Source organism: Aquarana catesbeiana, linkage group LG02 (assembly GCF_042186555.1).
Source record: "Aquarana catesbeiana isolate 2022-GZ linkage group LG02, ASM4218655v1, whole genome shotgun sequence".
Taxonomy (NCBI): Eukaryota; Metazoa; Chordata; class Amphibia; order Anura; family Ranidae; genus Aquarana; species Aquarana catesbeiana.
The window spans coordinates 263,662,507-263,677,059 of NC_133325.1; the positions used below are offsets into that span (position 1 = coordinate 263,662,507).

General features: G+C 45.0%; 1 non-coding gene across 1 annotated transcript; it reads right to left on the reverse strand.

Annotated features, from left to right (window-relative positions):
- Positions 1-4,513: 4,513 nt before the first annotated feature.
- Positions 4,514-4,586, reverse strand: TRNAF-GAA (transfer RNA phenylalanine (anticodon GAA)). The gene has a single exon. It is a non-coding gene; the product is annotated as a tRNA-Phe (tRNA).
- Between the last annotated feature and the right edge of the window lie 9,967 nt (positions 4,587-14,553).

The window sequence follows — 14,553 nt, forward strand, 5'->3', positions numbered from 1 at the left end:
CTTTAAGGTTAAGCTTTAAGGTTAATCAAATATATCACATTCTAAAGGGAGGGGTAGAACAAGGTGAGGGGGAGTATGGAAGAGGGAGAGAGGGAGGAAAAGAGAGGGGGGGGTTGTGGGAAAGGAAGGGGTGTGAGGGTTCCCCCCAACCCTCATCCCCCTTCTTTACTCCAATCTCCCTCCCCCCCCTCCTTTCCTCCCTTTCTCCATCTTCCATACTCCCCCCCCCCCGTCTACATTTCCCTTTAGAATGTGATATTTTTGATTAACCTTAAAGCTTAATGTCTACATTTGGACAAACAAGACAATTGGCTGTTCCTGGAAGAAGGCTCAACAAAAAGTCTGAGGAAACCTCCCAGGGACCAGGTACGGCTGTACCAACACAGGTTGCTACACTGGTGGCGGCTGCCACTCCAGCAATCGGAGGATCCTCCCATCAGCCCTCTATTTCCCTTTCTGCAGCTTCTGCAGAAGCTTTAAGGTTAATGAAAAATATCACATTCTAAAGGGAAAGGTAGAACAAGGGGGAGGGGGAGTATGGAAAAGGGAGCGATAGAGGAAAAGAAAGGGGGGGGGTTGGGGGAAATAAAGGGGTATGAGGGTTCCCACCCTTCTTTTCTCCACCTCCCTTCCCCCCTCTCCTTTCCTCCCTCTCTCCCTCTTCCATACTCCCCCTACCCCTGTACTACCTTTCCCTTTAGAATGTGATATTTTTCATTAACCTTAAAGCTTAATGTCTACATTTGGCAACTCTTGGATATGAGGCAGCTTTTGGAAGGCTTGGTTCGGTTCCACACGGCCTAGCAGGCTGTTTACCACCAACATCTCAGGCACTTTTTTTAGAGGTGATTATGTTTGATTGATGTATTGTCAGTCTACATTAAGTAATTGATTATGTTGTGAAGTTTGAAGGCCGGTAGGCTTTTGAGGAGTGTGTTGGACCAGCTATAAGAAGAGGTTGGAGACCTGTATGTTTTTGAATCATGTGTTGGACCGGCTATGAAGGGAGGTTGGAGGTCGGTATGTTTTTGAGGCATGTGTTGGTCTGGCTATGAGGGGAGGTTGAAGGCCTGTATGTTTTTGAGGCGTGTGTTGGACTGGCTATGAGGGGAGGTTGGAGGCCGGTATGTTTTTGAGGCGTGTGTTGGACCAATTATGAGGGGAGGTTGAAGGCCAGTATATTTTTGAGGAGTGTGTTGGACCGGCTATGAGGGGAGGTTGGAACTCTTTTTGTCTTCAGAGGCTGGAGGAGTCTTTCCAGCTTTCTTTAGGCTTTCTCTGCTCTCCTTCACGGAGAAGTCCAAGGCCTTACTCACACGGGGTATATGAATCTGTACCCTGTGTGGGGGCTAAGTTAATCCCAAAAAGGACATCCATGCGGGTGCAGTTGCGCGGACGTACCCTGGGTGCGTTTGGGCTGTGCACCGGCACCCAGACAGATGTCACATTGGGTACAGCCAGCCACTGCAACCTAGTTGACAGCAATATGACTGCCTACATGGAATGCTGGGAACAGCTGTGGATCCCCATTCCATACCCCTCCCATGGGGTACGGATTCATACCCCCCCGTGTGAATGAGGCCTAAGGGTGAATGGAATATTTAGCTCCATTGTGTTGCTAATTTGGGGACCACTGTACCCCTCTTTATTATTTGTGTGTGTTTTATTATAGGAGTGTTATATATTGTAGATTAGGATAAGTTTGTATATGTTGTGGAGGTGTGCGTTATTCTTTGGGTGTGTTTTGGAGTTATATATATATATTAGTTTTGTTAGTTTAGGATAAGTTTGGATTTCTTCTGGAAGCGCTTTAAGTGGATAGAACTGATTTACTCCGCTCTGCGGGGGTGGGCTTTAGAGAACAGAGGCCGCATATGGGCAGCACAGAGGCTTAGGGGGTTAGCCTTGCAGCACTGGGGTCCTTGTTTCAGATTCTGACCAGGACACTATCTGCATGGAGTTTGCATGTCCTCCCTGTGCTTGCAGGGTTTTCCTCCGGGTACTCCGATTTCCTCCCACACTACAAAGACATGCTACCTTGCGTTGGTGGTGCAGTGGCGAGCACAGCTGCCTTCCCAGCAGCTGACCTGGGTTCAATTCCTGACCAACGCCATCTCCAATCCTTGGAGTCTTCAGAGAGAAAAGTGCTATACAAGGTCAAAGCTGAGTATATATTAGCGGTAGAATGAAGCGAATGTGTGGTATGTTTGAGGAAGAAAATGTTCCCTCAGAATCTATAGAAGGTGAACCCAGCAACTGATAGAAGACCCTTAGGCTGTGCTCACACCTAGGCCTTCTGGATAGTGGGTGGAATTACTGCAATTCTTGAATTGCTGGAAAACACAGGACACACTTGTGATCCTGTTACTTTCAATGGCACCCTAATCACAGGGCAATATTGTCACCTGACAAATCGCACGAACAAAATCATGGGACACCTGTTTCCAATGGCAACCCTATCTCCCACCCCTACCCACTGTGTCTGCCCACACCCCAATACCCAGAAAAATAAAACAAAGTGGAACGCGTCATGAGCTACTTTGTCAAGCTTGTGGGGCATAGGGCAATGCACTGAAATCAATGGGGGGCACTATGCTTGTTGGGTGTTTGCCATCCAGGTGTATGTCAGAGGTGTGACTGGGGCCGTCATCATTTCACAAACTATGGAATGCTGGGAGAGCAGAAATCAGCAAAAATCTCCAGCAGTGCAAGGGTTCAAATGACTGAGCGCTCACTCCCCCCCCCCCCCCCACACCCCATGTATAATGTGCTGCACCCTCTTTTATACTGAGTCCCCACCATCCCCCACATATCAGATAAAATATAAAATAGAAATAAAGACAAACATTTTTTTTTCATTTACAATAGAGTAAGGGGGGACTATAACCCCTGCCAGCTTTTATTTGCCATCTGTGTCCCCATTGGGGGGATTTCCCTTCACTTCCTTTCCCATAGCCAAAAAAGAAGTGAGAGAAATCCTCCCAAAGTGACATCATCCCTGGGTGTCCCCATTGGAAGATTTCCCCTCTAATTCCTGTTCCATGACAACCCAAAATCTGGAATTTTCTTTCACTTTTGTTGGTAATGGTAAATAGAGAGAATGAATCTCCCTAAAGGGGGCACAGACAGCAATAAAAACCTGACAGGAGTTCTAATCGCTCTCCACTCCATCAAACACCAACAATAAAAATATTTTCCTTTATTTATAATTTAACATATGAGGAAGAAATGGAAAAAAAATGATTTGGCAGTGAAAGGGTTCAAATGTGTGCGTGTAGGGGGAGGGGAGGGTTTACTTGGTTTGACCGTTAAAGGGTTGAAACAAATGAACAATATAGTTTGGTAGTGAAAAGGTTAAAAACTGAAAGAAAAAAAAAAATGATTTGGCAGTTGAAGAGAATGAATCTCCCTAAAGGGGGCGCAGACAGCAATAAAAACCCGACAGGGGTTCGAATCCCTCTCCACTCCATCCAACACTAACAATAAACAGGATTTCCTTTAGTTATATTTTAACCGCTTCCGGACCAGCCGCCGCAGTTATACTGCGGCAGGTTGGCTCCCCTGCGTGAAACCACGTAGCTGTACATTGACTCATGGGGTCCGGATAGCAGGTGCGCGCGCGACGCTGCACTGTGGGGGTGCCGATGCTCGTGGCCGACGGTCACAATGATTGCCGGCCATGAGCGATCATGAGCAGGAGACACAGAACAGGGACGAGTGTGTGTAAACACACTTCCCTGTTCTGTTCTGACAGGAGTGACAGATCGTGTGCTAGAAATTACGATCTGTCACTTCCTGTAGTTAGTCCCTCCCCCTTCAGTTAGAATGACCTCCCAGGGAACACAGTTAACCCCTTCACTGCCAGTGACATTTTTACAGTAATCAATGCATTTTTAATCGCATTGATCGCTGTATTAATGCCAATGGTTCCAAAAATGTGTCAACATTGTCCGATGTGTCCGCCATAATGTTACAGTCACGATAGAAATCGCAGATCGCCTCCATTACTAGTAAAATAAATAAATAAATAAATAAAAATGCTATATATATATATCCCCTATTTTGTAGACGCTATAACTTTTGCGCAAACCAATCAATATACTCTTATTGTGATTTTTTTTTACCAAAAATATGTAGAATACATATCGGCCTAAACTGAGAAAAAATTCGCTTTTTTAAAAAAAATGTTGATATTTATTATAGCAAAAAGTACAAAATATTGTTTTTTTTTTAAAAATTGTCGATCTTTTTTTTTTTTTTTTTTTTATAGCATAAAAAATAAAAACCGCAAATACTACCAAAAGAAAGCTCTATTTGTGGGAAAAAAAGGACGTAAATTTTGTTTGGGTACAATGTCGCACGACCGCTTTAATTGTCAGTTAAAGTGATGCAGTGCTGAATCGCAAAAAACACTCTGGTCAGGAAGGGGGTAAATCCTTCCGGGGCTGAAGTGGTTAATATTAGTGTGTATAAAAATCCATGTTACTTCAGAAAAATGTGTGCTTGCGTAATTTGCCGAAACCCGGGATCGAACCAGGGACCTTTAGATCTTCAGTCTAACGCTCTCCCAACTGAGCTATTTCGGCTGCTGAAAGCCAGGAGGCCGCAGTGAGACTGATGGCAGGTAGGAATAAAATGGCTGATTGCTTACAAACATTCTACGATGTCGTGGTGCCGGAGTAACAAGTTTATTCATTCGTTTGGGACACGATCCATGCTCTCTGCCTGGAATCTCTCATAGAGGATCGCGCTGACTGATCCCTAATACACATGACACCTTCATTAGCTGTGATCTCATTTCATAGAGACTTCCATTAAGCTGTACAGGCTGATTTATCAAAGCACTCCCACTGGGACTTGTCACATTGTATTCTTCCTTACTTTCTTTTTGCAGAAGCAGCTGTAAGCCAAGCTCTGTTGATCTGGAGGTGAGTATTCAATGATCGGACACAGAGTGTTATGTCTGCAGCTAACATCATCCAGATAATCTTCCTGCACACTTTTATCTGCTGCCTGAGCCAAATGTATGGATAAAACCTGCAGAAACTGCCCCATCTAGCGGTCAGTGTTAGACATTGCAATAACAGACTACAGCGATTTCCAAGGAGCCATCCACCTGCAGATCACCTGAACATTGTCCAATGACAGCACACTGGGAGGAGGGGCACACTACAAACCATGTGCCATAAGGATACAGGAAGCACACCCTACACTGCCTGACAATGTGCTGACCATACATGGCTGCTTTCAGGTACAAGTACAAAAAAAATTATATATATTTACATTAGGTTGATCATGTTTTACTTATGGCAAACTATAGCTTTTTAGATGTACTGTACATGATAATTTACCTGCCATTGCATAAAAGCAGCACATAGAGAGGAAAACTGGATATATGTGCTTAACCACTTGAAGCGGAGTTCCACCCACTTTTGAGAGGTGGTCTTAAATGAAAGACCACCTCTCCACCCCTTGTTTTTGGCTAGTTACATTTTTTTTTTTCTTCTAACTAACCTTTTTATGAAGTACAGCCTGTACTTCCGATCCATCCTGTACGCGGCACAGGACGTCATATCCTCTCCCCCCCCGCTGTCTTCTGGGACCAGCTGGCCATTCACAAAGTGCTGCACGACTCGCGCATGTGCAGTAGGAAACGGGCAGTGAAGCCACAAGGCTCCATTGCTGGTTTCCCTTAATTAGAATGGCGGCGCTTGCACCTGATCCAATGGACTGATCAGCCTGGGGGGGGGGGGTGCCATCGTGGGCTCCCTGGACAGGTAAGTGTTCTTATTAAAAGTCATCAGCTACAGTGTTTGTATTGTATTGTTTTGTTTTGTTTAAAACAAAAAAAAAAAATTGTGAGTGGAACACCGCTTTAAGGACCAGGCCTATTTTTTTAAAACGTAAGTTAAGTTAAAATACATTTTTTTTGCTAGAAAATTACTTGGAACCCCCAAACATTATATATTTTTTTCAGACACCCTAGAGAATAAAATGGCGGTCGTTGCAATACTTTATGTCACACCATATTTGCGCAGCGGTCTTACAAGCACAATTGTTTTTGAAAAAATACACTTTTTTTGAATTAAAAAAGAGGACAACAGTAAAGTTAGCCCAATTTATTTTTATATTGTGAAAGATAATGTTACGCTGAGTAAATTGATACCCAACATGTCACGCTTCAAAATTGCACCCGCTCGTGGAATGGCGACAAACTTTTACCCTGAAAAATCTCCATAGGCGACGTTTAAAAATTTCTACAGGTTACCAGTTTTGAGTTACAGAGGTCTAGGGATAGAATTATTGCTCTCGCTCTTACGATTATGGCGATACCTCACATGTGTGGTTTAAACACCGTTTTCATATGCGGCCACGACTTACGTATGCGTTCGCTTCTGCACGCAAGTTCGGTGGGACGAGGCACTTTAAAAAAAACTTTTTATTTTTACACTGTCCTTTTAAAAAAAAAAAATGTTTTGGGTCACATTAATTCCTATTACAAGGGATGTAATAGAAAAAAAGCATGACAGGACCTCTCAAGTGTGAGATCTGGGGTCAAAAAGACCTCAGATCTCATATTTACACGAAAATGCAATTAAAAAAAAAAAATTCCCCTTTAAGACCATTGGGCGGAAGTGACATCTGATGTCGCTTCCGCAATCCAATGCTGTGGCACTTGCAGAGCCGTACAATAATTAGGGGGCGGTGCATTCATTTGTAGGCGTGGTTTAGGAAAATATACAAGTGCGGCGCGCGTAGCGGGTGCCGCAGCGAAAAATGGGCGTGGTTTACACGACATAGTGGGCATGGCTTAAATGGGCATGGCTCAAGAGGGTGTGGTTAGAGTCTGAGATGAATGAGGGATGGAGAGGGAAAGGGGGAGAGGGAAATGACGGGACAGCAGCCCCAGATCCTACACAATAAAAATATGTGTATTCTAGAAAGTTTAACAATCAGCAGATAAAGATACTCCAAACACCTGGTGTTAGCACTTCAATCATCCCGACACCATGGTTGTTATGGTGTCAGGATGATTGAAGTGCATTATTTCTATTATTACATTGTAATATAAAATGAAATTATTCAACTCACCATAATGCAGAATCAGTGGGATTCCTGAGCGTGTCACTAGCCATGTCGCCTGCCACCAGCCGTCTGTCCTTGCATCAGATGTCCCAGCAGAGTCCGTCCTTGCATCAGGTGCCCCCAGCGGAGCCCCCCTTACATCAGATGTCCCCAGCGGAGCCCCCCTCACACCAGGAGTCCCCGGCGGAGCCCCCTCCTCACACCAGGAGTCCCCGGCGGAGCCCCCTCCTCACACCAGGAGTCCCCGGCGGAGCCCCCTCCTCACACCAGGAGTCCCCGGCGGAGCCCCCTCCTCACACCAGGAGTCCCCGGCGGAGCCCCCCCTCACATCAGGTGTCCCCCCCCTCACATCAGGTGTCCCCAGCGGAGCTCCCCCTCACATCAGGAGTCCCCAGCGGAGCTCCCCCTCACATCAGGTGTCCCCAGTGGAGCCCCCCTCACATCAGGTGTCCCCAGTGGAGCCCCCCTTACATCAGATTCCCACAGCTGTTCGCCCCCCCCACCTCAGAGGTGTCCGCCGGCCGCATGGCTAGAACCCCCGCCCCTTTCCATAACAGACTGGCAGCGGGGCGGGGGTAGGCGGGGCGAGGCGGAGGGTGTGCGGCGACGCAGGAGCTCCGTCTAGCCCCCCCCCAGCCGTCTTCCTGAACTTCTTTAAGATGGCGGACCTCTAGCGGCGGCGGTAATCGAGAACCGGATTTCTCGGGACATTTCCCGGGACACCACAAATTCGGGAATTGAGTCTAAGTCCCGGGAATGTCCCGGGAAATCCGGGATAGTTGGCAACTATGCAAAAGATGCACAGGGCTCCTGTGCAAATTCACACCAAAGCCACAGCGGAGATATGTAAACCGGCTCCATAGAGAGCTAGTCAAAATCTCCTGCTATTGCGACTTGGATGCGGGAAACCCAGTGTGCACACTCAATGCCAGATTTATAAGGTGGCATAAGGATCAATAGTCCTGGGCCCCTTGCCAGAGGAGGCCCTCAGTGCTCCACACTTCCTCTATAAAAAATTGTAACAAGGTTGGTGTGGGTGTCAGGAGATACAGAACAGCTAAGCCTGACTTCAAAGGCAAAGAAAGCAATGAAGGCTTATAGCTTCTGTGATGTATAACTTGCCAGTTCCAATTACCTGTGTAATGTATATGCTTACAGTCAATAACATTGAGAAAGAAAAAAAAAAAGCAGACACGTGTCTTCTTCTGAACCAAACTATTTTCTTTTTTTTAAAAAAAACAAATGCTGTTTAGCATTCATTTCATTTCACTTTTTATTTGTCATTATTAAATTTCAATGTTGAGGGTCCCCTGGACTTTGCCCCGGGCCCCCCCAAGGTTTAAATTCCACACTGCATGGGCTAACTGATCGTTTTTGTCTAAGGGTGAGGAGACCAGAGATATACTTACCTAATCTGCCAATCCTCAGAGCGCAAGACCGGTCCCCACCACTCTTGCCCCCGAGCATGCTAGCTGTCTTGTGAATGGATGGCTCCAGACATCATCACGCCCATACACCGGCTCTGCACGTGAGGATGGCAGGAGCAGTACACTGCTGGACAACGGGGAGTTCTGTTTTCCAGAGGATCGCGTAAGTACAACCTTTCTGTGTTCATACTCACTCAGTCACTAGGAGATTCATTTTCTGTATTCTGCAAAAATCCTGGTTGATTCTGCTGCTTTCTATGTCCCTCTTTTAAACATGTCCCCACTGGAGTTGGGGATTTTGCAGAGCAGCGTTGCCAGCTCTGCACATGCTCAATTTTCACTGAGTTTCTAAGCTGAGCATTTTCTCCGTATCACATCTGACTATAGAGTCACACATGCGGGCGTATACACAGTGGTGCACAACAGCCCACTCCCTCCCTCTTCCTCCATGCCCTAACCAGATAAACACAATGGGGCAGGATATTACATGTAGATTGATAGAGGCTTCACCTCCCTGTTGTTCTAAGACACAGGCTGGAGGGGCAGAAATCCACACACACCATGTTATTGCCAAAAAACAAAGATTTGATTTTAAATATACACTATATTGTCAAAAGTATTGAGACGCCTGCCTTTTTATACACACACACACGTTAATGGCTTCCTAGTCTTAGTCCATAAGGTTCAATATTGAGTTGGCCCACCCTTTGCAGCTATAACAGCTTCAAATCTTCTGGGAAGGCTGTCCACAAGCATTAAGAGTGTGTCTATGGGAATGTTTGACCATTCTTCCAGAAGCGCATTTGTGAGGTCAGGTACTGATGTTGGACGAGAAAGCCTGTTCGCATTCTCTGCTCTAATAGATCCCAAAGGTGTTCCATCGGGTTGAAGTCAGGACTCTGTGAAGGTCAGTCATGTTACTCCACCCCAAACTTGCTCATCCAGGTCTTTATAGAACTTGCTTTGTGCACGGGTCCAAATAATTTGGTGGAGGGGGATTATAGTGTGGGGTTGTTTTTCAGGGGTTGGGCTTGGCCCCTTGGTTCCAGTGAAGGGAACTCTTAGACCACTTTCACACTGGGGCATTTTTCAGGCGCCTGAAAAACGCCTCTCGTGCAGCCCCAGTGTAAGAGCCCGAGTGCTTTCACACTGGGGCGGTGCGCTTGCAGGATCTTAGAAAAAGTCCCGCAAGCAGCATCTTTGGGGCGGTGGGGGAGCGTACACCGCTCCTCCACCTCCCCTGCCATTGAAATCAGTGGGCACCACTGCTGAAGCGCCTGAGAAAAGCTCTGCTAAAATTAGCGGAGCTTTACCGCTACCCCCCCCCCCCCCCAACCCGCGTGAAAGTAGCCTTGAGGTGTCGGCATACCCAGACATTTTGGACAATTTCATGCTCTCAACTTTGTGGTAACAGTTTGGGGATAGACATGCATGAGTGAGTTTGAGGTGGAGAAAATTGACTGGCCAGCACAGAGTCCTGATAGAACACCCTTGGGATGAATAAGAGCGGAGACTGCGAGCCAGGCCTTCTCATGCAACATAAGTGCCTGACCTCACAAATGCACTTCTGGAACAATGGTCAAACATTCCTATAGAGACTCTCCTAAACCTTGTGGACAGCCTTCCCAGAAGAGTTGAAGCTGTTATAGCTGTAAAAGGTGGGTCAACTCAATATTGAACCCTACAGACTAAGACTAGGATGCCAATACTTTTGACAATATAGATATTAATGATTTATTTTTACTCTGTAACCCAAAGGCTATTTTTCTAATTTTGAACATGTGACCAGTAGCAGAGGACCAGAAGCTCCTCCTGCTTATGTTTCCCTGCAGCCAGGCTGGGAAAGAGCTGGGTCATGTAACAGCTGTATATTGATTAGGTAAAAGGTATTTGGTGTTTTTTTTAATATATTAAAATAATTACAGTGCCATCATCTACATACAGAAATAGAAGGGACAATGTAAATTAAACAGTATGTGTTTAAGATCACCAAGTGCTTTGGAGTAAAATATAGATAACTACAGGTGTAAAACAAAACTAATTATCCTGACTTGCAAATTTAGGCCTCTTGCACACTGCAGCTTGAAAGAGCTCAGTACAGCTTTTTTTTTTTTTTTTTTTTTTTTTAACTGAGCTTTATAGTCAAAAAATTAAAGAACACCTTTTCAGAATTTACACATGGAGGCTGGATTTTTGCAGGTTCCTCATGATCTACAGCGTGTAATGTACATTTCAGCTATTTTGTATGTGTATAGTGTGGAGATTATAGATTCTCTTGAACAAAGAAGAAAGCAGACTGTGGCAAGTTCATCTTGGAATGGTGAATGCAACTTAAAAGCTGAAGTTCAACTTTCTTTTCACAAGAACTGAATGGAATGATCAATCCCAGCATAGATCATAGCTCTTTACCACGTTGCTCTGTTGTCTACAGATCCTCTGATATTCTGGGTTTAGTTGTGTCTTTGTATCATGTGACACTCTGTATATCCTGCTGAAAGACTCTGTACCTTCCACAGCCACTTCCTGCAGCAGCTAGAGTTTATAACACTCCCCTATGTAGTCTTTCAGACTCTGAAAATGATGTAACTTCCTTCACAGCTCTGATGGTGGGTGGGACTGAATATATCCTAGTTAGCATTCAATCCCACCTACAGAAAGAGTCCAAACATCCCAAGTCCCATTTCACAGATTACAGCATTATTCAAGAAGGAAACTCCTTCATACATAGCCTGTTCTGAAAGCTAGCTGTGCTGCTGCTGGGCAGGATTCAATGGATCACAATTAGAATTCAATCCTGCCCAGTTAAATATGTGCGACAAGTGTGAACAGGCACCACCTATCAGAGCCCTGCTCTCTGTGATCGGATTAATTTCCATATGAAGGAAATACCTTCATAATAACCTCCCATAGCCCTTTCTCTGTAGCCTTGCAGTAAGACATTATTCTTTGGTATGATGCAAGACTTCCAGCACTGGTACAAGTGGCTCCCATAGCCCACCCTGAAGCTACAGAGGCTCAAAGGATCATGGGATATGTAGGATCAGGACTGGAAAAAGAAGGAAACAGGAAGTTTGAGAACTTTGAAATTCAACCAGGAGGAATGACATCCCAGACATAGAAACTTGCTGTATACAGCGAGGAGGCAAGTTTCACACAATCAGACACTGGGGTTGTGATTCATTTACATGCACAATACATCTGTTATTTCGGGGGAGGAAAAGCTGGAGTTCTTCTTAAAGCTGGCCAGTTCCCGAGGAACCAGAAAAAAAAAATTGCTCTCAGTGGCCCTATACCCACCATACAACCCAATATTCCTTTGATTAAAAAATTTGAAGGAGTGGATGGAAATATTTTGGTCAACCAGTAGCTGCATCCAATGAGATGCAGCTGTTTGGGTATTTTGTCAGCTGTCAGAATATAATAGGAGTAGTAGAAGATTTGTCCATCTGCACTGAGCTAAAAAGAAAATCTAAGTGTATGGGCAGATTTAGTAGGGCTGTATAGGCCCTAAATAACTTAATTACTTAAGAATGTAGTGTAAGGGTCACCTACAGGAGGACAAAGAACACTTCTAAACATTAAAAGTGCTCATTATTGTATATGAAGATATTTCTCCAAGCCACATATGCTGTCAGTGATTGTTCTATTTTCTCCAGGTTAAAACGGTACATGTTCTGCACACAGTTCTAATGAGGACAAGTAGATCTCTGACTGGTCACTGCTCTCATCGTTCTGGGTGTCTACAGAAACCTTTAGTCAGCACTGACACAGAGCAGATGTCAGAGATGATTCAAGACCAATGAAAATATCGGTGCTGTCATTTTTGGATTTAACTCTAGGAAGACAGAAAGTCAAGACAAAAGATGTTAAAGAATGAGGAGCACATTGAGGTAGCAGTCACCGCATTAATTGTCTGGGGTGGGGCTGTTGAGAAAATAATGAGCATTTATAAGATAGATAATAGTAGGCATTTTATGCCACACCATTAACAGAATACAAAGTTGAATATGCGAGTCCCATAATTTGTCTTGTGACATTCTCTGTAAAGCCCAGTTGAAGCTCCAGTTTAAGTCAGGTAAATACAATCCAGGTACATCATAACAAAAAATGTTCAATGTCTTACAGCTAATTTAAAGTGTAACCAAGGGCAAACTTTTTTTTTTTTTTTCCATTTTGGATAGAGTAAGGGAGGGTTATAACCCTTGTAGAATTTTTTTTTGCCATCTGTGTCCCACTGGGGAAATTTCCCATTTCCTGTCCTATAGTCACGACAGGAAGTGAGGGAATCCCTGATTGTCACCAGAACCAACATCCCCATTGGAAAATATCCCCACAATTCCTGTTCTGGGGACAACCCGAACATTTGGGATTTTCTTTTACTTTCACTTCCAGTGATTATGGTAAACTGGACTAACAGAGAGGGTGAATCTCCCTAAGGCTCTATTCTCATCTATGCATGTTGCTTTTGAGCGTTTCTGCAGTGCTTGCCAAGTTTTTTACACTGTATATAGCTGGTTGCCAAGGAGGGGGCCGGAAAGCTGGCCGCCGCGTCCCTAACAACCGATGAGTCATCAGCTGACCGATGAGTCCGCTTCCCTGCTGACAGCTAAATGAAAAAAAATTTTAAAAAAATTGTTGGCTAATAAAAAATCATGAAAAAACAAAACAAAACAAAAAAAAAAACCCCAGCGTGGGGTCCATACCAGGCCCTTGGGTCTAGTATGGATTCGGATGGACACACCGAAATTGAAAAAATAAAAAGGGCATGGGGTCCACCCCAAAATTAATACCAGGCCCTTATCCAAGCATGCAGCCTTTCAGGTCAGGAAAGGGAGGGGACGAGCGAGCACCCCCCTCCTGAACCATACCAGTCCCTCTCAACATGAGGGGGTCTCTGCGGCCCCCCCACCCCAAAGCACCTTGCCCCATGTTGAGGGGCCTCTTCCCAACAACTCTGGCCATTGGTTGTCGGGGGCGGGGGGGGTTTATTGGAATCTGGAAGCCCCCTTTAACAAGGGTGCCCCCAGATCCTGGCCTCACCCCCTATGTGAATGGATATCGGGTACATTGTATCCCTTACCCATTCACCAAACAAAAAAAAAAAAAAAGAAGTGTAGTGAGACAAAAGAAAATAGACAGTTTTTGACAAGTCCTTTATTAAAAATGTCTTCTCCTCCAGGCTTCTCACGGTCTTCTTCCTGCTGTCTTCTCCTATATTTTTTGTCAGGTGTTGTTCTTCCTCCGCCGCCGCTCCCGCCGATGACCCTCTTCCGATGCTGCGTCCCACTGATCTGTCCACACCGATGTCAAGCATTTCTTAGATAACTATGGGGCGTGGCCATCGGATGACGTAATCCAGAGGCCCCACCCCCTCGTGACATAATGAACCCATCATGCCTCAGGCGGTGAAGTCACAAGGGGGTGGGGCCTCCGAATTACATCACCTGATGGCCATGCCCCATAGTTATCTAAGAAATGCTTGACATCGGCACGAACAAATCAGCAGGACGCAGCACCAGAGGGGGGTTGTCGGCGGGAGCAGCGGTGGAGGAAGAAGACCGGACAAAGAAGATAGTAGAAAGAAGAAGAAGACCAGAGGAAGAAGCAGGAGAAGCCTGGAGGAAGAAGAAGCCCTCTCCTTAGCAACCAGCTATATACAGTGTAAAAAAGAACAAACCCCCCTACCCCAAAAAAAAACTCAAATCGCGGTAAAACTGCGGTAACTTTGAATGCGGGTCCATTGAAGTCTATTACATGCAAAACGCTGCATTTTGTGGGAAAAAAAGTCCCCGACCCTTTCCAAAAACGCAGAGGCACAAAAATGCATTGATGTGAATGTTTTTCATAGGAACCCATGTTAAAAAGATTCCTTGCATTTCTGAAAAATGCATCAAAAAATGCATTACTGTGAATCGAGCCTAACAGGTAGCAATAAGAACTAACAAAATAAATATATCATATAAATAGTGAAGTGCTATTATAAAGTGACAAGTGCTCAAATACAAGTACAAATGTGAAAATAAATCACAAAGCAAATTCA